This window comes from Saccopteryx leptura, chromosome 13 (genome assembly GCF_036850995.1).
Source record: "Saccopteryx leptura isolate mSacLep1 chromosome 13, mSacLep1_pri_phased_curated, whole genome shotgun sequence".
NCBI lineage: Eukaryota > Metazoa > Chordata > Mammalia > Chiroptera > Emballonuridae > Saccopteryx > Saccopteryx leptura.
Window position 1 is genome coordinate 23,110,172 of NC_089515.1, and position 8,448 is coordinate 23,118,619.

Sequence of the window (8,448 nt, forward strand, 5' to 3'; positions counted from 1 at the left end):
GGCTCTGGTCGTGGCAGAGCGACGCCCCGGAGGGGCAGAGCATCGCCCCCTGGTGGGCAGAGCATCGCCCCTGGTGGGTGTGCCGGGTGGATCCCGGTCTTGCGCATGCGGGAGTCTGTCTGACTGTCTCTCCCGTTTCCAGCTTCAGAAAAATACAAAAAAAAAAAAAAATTTTTAACCCTCGACAGGAGTTAATGCTCTCCAAGAGGGCAGTGAAGTGACATTCCAAGTACTCCTCCCTCACATCACCCTCAGTCTGGCAGGATTTCAGTAGTCACCCTGTTAAACTAATGTAGTAATATAAGGTTATAGTAATTAAATATATAGAAATATAAAAATATGGAAGATATATAAAAGTAATTAAAAGGATATTAAAAATAATTATTAAAATTAAATAAAGTTATGCCATTTGGTTAGGAATATAGTGGCTTGGTGCCATAACTCTGTAATGTGATAAACAGACTCTGACTTTCAAGCAGAGCCCAGTTAGTATGTGTGTGAAGTTATACATAGATAAGAAGTGGCTTGGTGTTATTTACATTAACTTTGTAAATTAGTAAAAATAAGAACATTTTAAAAAGTGGTTGAATATGAACATTTCAGTAGATTGACCTAAAGGGGGTTCCCTGCAAGGAACTCCCAAAAAGGTGGTTTGAGGTGATAATCCTGTAGATTGACACCTGTTAGAAGCGTTGGCCAGAAAGGTACTGAAGCTGAGGGGCCCCCGCTGCAGTAGTCGTCCAGACTCCAAGGTTACTGTGGACTGTCTCCACGCCGCTCTGAGCTCTGACCAAAGCCAGCCGAGAGGAGCACGCCATCGGGGCCCCCTTAAACTGTACCCAGGCACGCCAAAAGGATTTGTGAGTAATAAATTGCCTGTGTGATTATTGCCACCAATTTGTGTGTCGGTCGTGTCTTTCCTCTGGTGGCACTTAACAGTAGCATCCTCATAGCCGCTTCAAGAGTAGTCTCGAAGAGGCTGCTAGCCCTGCTGATAAGCAGGAGTGTCCCACTGCACAGAGAAGTCGAATCAAGGACACCCGATCGATGTAGAGCGTGGGCTCTACTGGGACAAGTAGGAGGGGGTGTGAGGAACGGGGGAGAGGGATAAATGTCTCAGCTTCCAAGCACTCACAGGCCATTTGAGATTAAACCATTGGGGGCCAGTAGTCGCCACTGCAGTGGCCATGCACATGCAGGTTCCCATTAGATTCAGACAGATGGTAAAGAAGCAGTGGAACCAAAAAATGGTGAACCATTCCTTTATTAAAATCTCGCACCGGCCTGACCAGGCGGTGGCGCGGTGGATAGAGCATCGGACTGGGATGTGGAGGACCCAGGTTCGAGACCCCAAGATCACCAGCTTAAACACGGGCTCATCTGGCTTGAGCAAAAAGCTCACCAGCTTGGACCCAAGGTGACTGGCTTGAGCAAGGGGTTACTCGGTCTGCTGAAGGCCCACAGTCAAGGCACATATGAGAGAGCAATCAATGAACAACTAAGGTGTCACAACAAAAAACTAATGATTGATGCTTCTCATCTCCGTTCCTGCCTGTCTGTCCCTATCTATCCCTCCCTCTGACTCTCTCACTGTCCCTGTAAAAAATAAAATTAAAAAAAATAAAAAATAAAAAAAATCTCGCACCAGCTGATGGCAACACACAGGGAAAAACACTTCCCTCTTCATTCAGAGCTCACAAAGCTACTGACACATTCTCCGGTTCCACAACCAGGAGAATCTTCTCCAGTTTCTCCTACAATCAAAGGCTCCACCAGTTTCAGCGGAGCTTGTGAAAGCCCTTCACCTCTCGGGTTCCCCACCTGCCTCTTCCTCAGCACCCCGCACTCCCTCTGCTCTCACTCAGCAAACATGGCTTCTTGTTGTAAGGTACCAAAAAGCTGAAAATTGATATTGATATTCTGGGGGGAAAGGTCAGGCTTTCCTATCAGGCTTTCCTGTCCTGTCCCTCCTTTAGGGAGGGGAGGGAGAAGAATGTAGAAGTTTCTGGCTTGCAAGAACAATGGGTTATTCAGTTTTAAATCTAAAATAAAGGTTAATCTAGAAACTTCTTCTCTTTCAATAGGAGGCAGAATTTACACACCACCTTGCATTGATTGTAGTTCCTCCCCCTTCCTGGAATCTTGAGGGTAAAATACCTCTAGGCTAGTGAGGAAAGTTGAACCCTGAAAGATTTGTAAACATCTTTGATTGTGTTACCTTAAAAGTCTTAATGTTTCTGTGTATCCCCTAAACCAGGGGTCTCAAACTCACGGCCCGCGGGCCACATGCAGCCCGCCGAACAATTTTGTGCGGCCCGCAGACTAATCCACGAAGTTCAAAATATTTTGGATAAAATTAAGTAAACCTAGGGGCCTACTTGTATTTTTCACTTCTCTAGCATCCTAGCTAGATATTAGCTTAGTTAACAGCAGTTGTGATGCGAACTACAGTTTCTGGTCGTTTTGTGACACTGAGTAAACTGCATGTACGATTGTGCTTGTTGTACTGATTTTTTTTTTGTTTTCAACTGCAGTGAGAAAAGTGTTGCGTAACAGTTGCCTTTTGTAGACCTAGTGCGGCCCGCCGAATGGCTGTGATCTTGCTCTGCGGCCCACATGCTGAGTTGAGTTTGAGACCCCTGCCCTAAACAAATGTTGTCAGTCCATGCCATGATGTCATAATCAATGGTATATAAGCAGCCCCTGAACTATTTGGGGGGCTCACACACAATTTGGGTCTGTTGCCCTGTGTCAGCCATATGCGGCCAGCATATTTAATAAATCTCCTCCTCTAATGAAACTTTTCAAAACTTATTTGGACTACGTGCCTCTACGAAAACCTGCGGAATTGTGAATTGGGTACTTTACAACATTCTTTCTCCTCCAGCACACATTAGCAAGACAATGGCAGGAAGGTAATTTGCAGTTTCACAGATTACATACCTGGTACTGCCCAGCACCATTTTTTTCCCCAGCACCATTTTTTAACACTAAAAGTGAGCAAACTCAAAAATCATATTTTACAAACTCATTTGCCCAACACTCACACACATGAAACAACTCCAAACCATGAATCAAGTTACATAGAATGCAGGACATCTTATTCCACAAAGCAATGGGAGAATGAACAGAATTCAAGTTTGATCATCTGCAGAAGTCTCGGCATGATCGTGGAGTTGCCTGCCATTCTCTGAGCATTTCCCTGGCAGGTGCTAAGCCATTACATGGATGATCCCATCATTTCTCAACAACCCAGTGAAATAGGTGCTCAGCGGTCCCATTTTATAGACAACAAACTGTTGGGAAGATAAAATGTATTATGCTCACTTTGTTAAAAATGGCGCTGCCCACGTGAGGCCGTTGCCCAGGTGATATTAATGTGTGTTGAGAATCCTTGTAGCCTGGGGCTTGGTTTTGGGATTAAGCCTTTCCCACCCTTTTTGATGTGGGGTGGTACAATCCTACCATGCCTCAGAGAAGTGACTTTGTATTAGAGACTTCCCTATTTTGTATATTGGATTAGAGGTTGTGAAGCTACAATATAAAATGGGGGCAGAACGAGAGTTTGCGCTCTTGGTTCCTGGGATGATTAGCATGAGAGAGCAGAGGGAGCAGAGCAGAGAGCAGAAAGAGGCCATGTGGCCAGGCGAAGCAGCCAAGATGGCGGAGTATTGAGTGAGAGGCCAGTTTGTGTAGTTTGACTCTGGAGAAGGAAGGAGATGGGAAACAGAGGTGAATAAGTCTGGTGAGCTAGAAACCTTTGATTCTAGGAAACTCGGATAAGTCAGTAGCTTTGTGAGCACTGAATGTGAGTGGGTTTTGGAGCCCAGTGTGTGTTTTTTACTTGCCCGCCGGGTGCAAGCTAGAATTAAAGACTATGGCCTACCAGTTTTTGGCTCCGTTGTTTCTTTACCGACTGTTCGAATCCAATGCGAACCTGCATGGGCTGGGCTGCTCTGATGGTGGCCCTGGCCGCGGCTCCTGGCTTTACACAAACTGAGGCTCAGGTTGGTTAAGCAACTTACCCACGGAATTAATGAGTGGCAGTTAGGATTTGAACCTGGTATGCCTGAGTGCACAGTCCTGTTCTTACTCACTAGGGTACACTACCTCTTTGCACAAAATATTTTGATCTGAACTTTGCAAGAGAAAAAGCTGGTTGAAAAAAAAAAAAGTCTGCTCCGAAGAAGATCAGAGAGTGGAGGGAACAGCAATTGCAAAGGCTCCAGAGCTCTGACAAACCAGGTGTGAGCAAAATGTTTGAAATGACCAAATGTCCAGCCTTCCAGGGACACAGAAATGAGACTGAATGAGAAATGGGTCTCCTGGGTGGGCAGTGTTCAGTGTGACAAGGAAAGGGGGCGAGGGAGAAGGGCTGGAGGCTGATCACTGAGGACCCCGTTGGGCAGGGTATTCGGTTATTTGTGAAGACTTCGGATAACAAATGAAACATAATCTGTGGGGTAGTGAGCTTGGTTGCCCAGGCAGAACAGCACAATCGTCCCTCCATCAGGAAGGCCCCTGACTTTGACAGAGGAAATCAGGCAGGACCTGAAGGGGAGACATTCAAGGGAGGAATCCCGCCCCCACCACCAAAGCCTCAAGGAGCTACGTGGAAGCACAGGCAGGCGGACCCTGCGCGCTGAAGGGAATGCCCCAGCATATACCTGACCACTTGGCATGAATCCACTCACACTCACAGCCGCTCTGCTGTCTGAGATCAGACACATTTAGAGCTAGAAGGAATTTCAAGTAACCTTTAGTACCATCTCCCCCCACCACCACCACCACCACCACTGCCACCTGTCAGGCCACCACTGCCACCTGTCAGGCCACCGCCACCCCACGTCCACCACGTCAGGATGGAACAGAGTCAGTCCAGACCGCTCTAGTGCAGAACTTGTAAGGAAGGGAGCTCAACACGACCTCCTCTGGTGGTGGATTCGGATGTTAACATCCTCTGTAACTCTGAGGCTCTTTCAAATGTTGTCTGTGGTTAAAACTAGTTTTCTCCTCTTCCAGTCTGCAAGACTTTCACTTCAGTCATTAAATTCAACAAGATCTACACCAAGTATTAAAAGTGGTTACCTCTGAGATATGAGATGATGGACCACCTCCTATTCCATTCCACGGTGCTTTTGTTACCCTGATGCATGATTTTGCCCCACCCACACCCCAGTAAAAAGAGTGGTATTTTAAGAAGATCCTCATGGAATATTATTTCATTTCCTCTTTTCTCCAGGCTAACTCCTAGCTTCATCCAGAGGTTGACAGCTCAGATTCTTCTGTGGATTAGATGAGTGGCATAAAAAAAAATGAGGCCCTGGCCGGTTGGCTCAGTGGTAGAGCATCAGTTGGCGTGCAGAAATCCCAGGTTCGATTCCCGGCCAGGGCACACAGGAGAAGCACCCATCTGCTTCTCCACCCCTCCCCCTCTCCTTCCTCTCTGTCTCTCTCTTCCCCTCCTGCAGCTGAGGCTCCATTGGAGCAAAGTTGGCCCCGGGCGCTGAGGATGACTCCATGGCCTCTGCCTCAAGCACTAGAATGGCTCTGGTCGCAACAGAGCAACACCCCAGATGGGCAGAGCATCGCCCCCTGGTGGGCATGCTGGGTGGATCCCAGTCGGGCACATGCAGGAGTCTGTCTGACTGCCTCCCCATTTCCAACTTCAGAAAAATACAAAAAAAAAAGAGAAAAGAAAAGTGGACCGTGGGAGGTGGGAGGTGGAAGGTGGGAGGTGGATGGTAGGAGGTGGGAGGTGGGAGGTGGGAGGTGGGAGGTGGGAGGTGGATGGTAGGAAGTGGGAGGTGGGAGGTGGATGGTAGCAGGTAGGACGTGGGAGGTGGGAGGTGGAGGTGGAGGTGGAGGTGGGAGGTGGGAGGTGGGAGATGGATGGTAGGAAGTGGGAGGTGGGAGGTGGATGGTAGGAGGTAGGAGGTAGGAAGTGGGAGGTGGAGGTGGAGGTGGGAGGTGGGAGGTGCATGGTAGGAGGTGGGAGGTAGGAGGTGGAGGTGGGAGGTGGGAGGTGGGTGGTGGAGGTGGGAGGTGGGAGGTGGATGGTAGGAGGTGGAGGTGGATGGTAGGACGTGGGAGGTGGGAGGTGGAGGTGGGAGGTGGGAGGTGGATGGTAGGAGGTGGGAGGTGCATGGTAGGAGGTGGGAGGTGGGAGGTGGAGGTGGAGGTGGGAGGTGGATGGTAGGAGGTGGGAGGTGCATGGTAGGAGGTGGGAGGTGGGAGGTGGAGGTGGAGGTGGAGGTGGAGGTGGAGGTGGGAGGTAGGAGGTGGAGGTGGAGGTGGAGGTGGAGGTGGAGGTGGGAGGTAGGAGGTGGGAGGTGGATGGTAGGAGGTGGGAGGTGGATGGTAGGAGGTGGGAGGTGGATGGTAGGAGGTGGGAGGTGGATGGTAGGAGGTGGGAGGTGGGAGGTGGGAGGTGGATGGTAGGAGGTGGGAGGTGGATGGTAGGAGGTGGGAGGTGGATGGTAGGAGGTGGGAGGTGGGAGGTGGGAGGTGGATGGTAGGAGGTGGGAGGTGGATGGTAGGAGGTGGGAGGTGGGAGGTGGGAGGTGGAGGTGGATGGTAGGAGGTGGGAGGTAGGAGGTGGGAGGTGGGAGGTAGGAGGTGGGAGGTGGATGGTAGGAGGTGGGAGGTGGATGGTAGGAGGTGGGAGGTGGGAGGTGGGAGGTGGATGGTAGGAGGTGGGAGATGGGAGGTGGAGGTGGGAGGTGGGAGGTAGATGGTAGGAGGTGGGAGGTGGGAGGTGGGAGGTAGATGGTAGGAGGTGGGAGGTGGGAGGTGGGAGGTAGGAGGTGGGAGGTGGATGGTAGGAGGTGGGAGGTGGATGGTAGGAAGTGGGAGGTGGGAGGTGGGAGGTAGATGGTAGGAGGTGGGAGGTGGGAGGTGGGAGGTAGATGGTAGGAGGTGGGAGGTGGGAGGTGGGAGGTAGATGGTAGGTGGTAGATGGTAGGAGGTGGGAAGTGGGAGGTTGGAGGTGGAAGGTGGAGGTGGGAGGTGGATGGTAGGAGGTGGGAGGTCGGAGGTGGAGGTGGGAGGTGGGAGGTGGGAGGTGGGTGGTGGAGGTGGGAGGTGGGAGGTGGATGGTAGGAGGTGGAGGTGGATGGTAGGACGTGGGAGGTGGGAGGTGGAGGTGGGAGGTGGGAGGTGGATGGTAGGAGGTGGGAGGTGCATGGTAGGAGGTGGGAGGTGGGAGGTGGAGGTGGAGGTGGGAGGTAGGAGGTGGAGGTGGAGGTGGGAGGTGGGAGGTGCATGGTAGGAGGTGGGAGGTAGGAGGTGGAGGTGGGAGGTGGGAGGTGGGTGGTGGAGGTGGGAGGTGCATGGTAGGAGGTGGGAGGTGGGAGGTGGATGGTAGGAGGTGGAGGTGGATGGTAGGAGGTGGGAGGTGCATGGTAGGAGGTGGGAGGTGGAGGTGGAGGTGGAGGTGGAGGTGGGAGGTAGGAGGTGGAGGTGGAGGTGGAGGTGGAGGTGGAGGTGGGAGGTAGGAGGTGGAGGTGGAGGTGGAGGTGGAGGTGGAGGTGGAGGTGGGAGGTAGGAGGTGGAGGTGGAGGTGGAGGTAGGAGGTGGAGGTGGAGGTGGAGGTGGAGGTGGAGGTGGAGGTGGAGGTGGAGGTGGAGGTGGAGGTGGGAGGTAGGAGGTGGAGGTGGAGGTGGAGGTGGAGGTGGAGGTGGAGGTGGAGGTGGAGGTGGAGGTGGGAGGTAGGAGGTGGAGGTGGAGGTGGAGGTAGGAGGTGGAGGTGGAGGTGGAGGTGGAGGTGGAGGTGGAGGTGGAGGTGGAGGTGGGAGGTAGGAGGTGGGAGGTGGATGGTAGGAGGTGGGAGGTGGGAGGTGGATGGTAGGAGGTGGGAGGTGGGAGGTGGGAGGTGGATGGTAGGAGGTGGGAGGTGGGAGTGGGAGGTGGGAGGTGGATGGTAGGAGGTGGGAGGTGGATGGTAGGAGGTGGGAGGTGGGAGGTGGGAGGTGGATGGTAGGAGGTGGGAGGTGGATGGTAGGAGGTGGGAGGTGGGAGGTGGGAGGTGGATGGTAGGAGGTGGGAGGTGGATGGTAGGAGGTGGGAGGTGGGAGGTGGAGGTGGGAGGTGGGAGGTAGATGGTAGGAGGTGGGAGGTGGGAGGTGGGAGGTAGGAGGTGGATGGTAGGAGGTGGGAGGTGGGAGGTGGGAGGTGGGAGGTGGGAGGTGGATGGTAGGAAGTGGGAGGTGGGAGGTGGGAGGTGGGAGGTGGGAGGTAGATGGTAGGAGGTGGGAGGTGGGAGGTGGGAGGTGGGAGGTAGATGGTAGGTGGTAGATGGTAGGAGGTGGGAAGTGGGAGGTAGGAGGTGGGAGGTAGATGGTAGGAGGTGGGAGGTGGGAGGTGGGAGGTAGATGGTAGGTGGTAGATGGTAGGAGGTGGGAAGTGGGAGGTTGGAGGTGGGAGGTGGAGGTGGGAGGTGGATGGTAG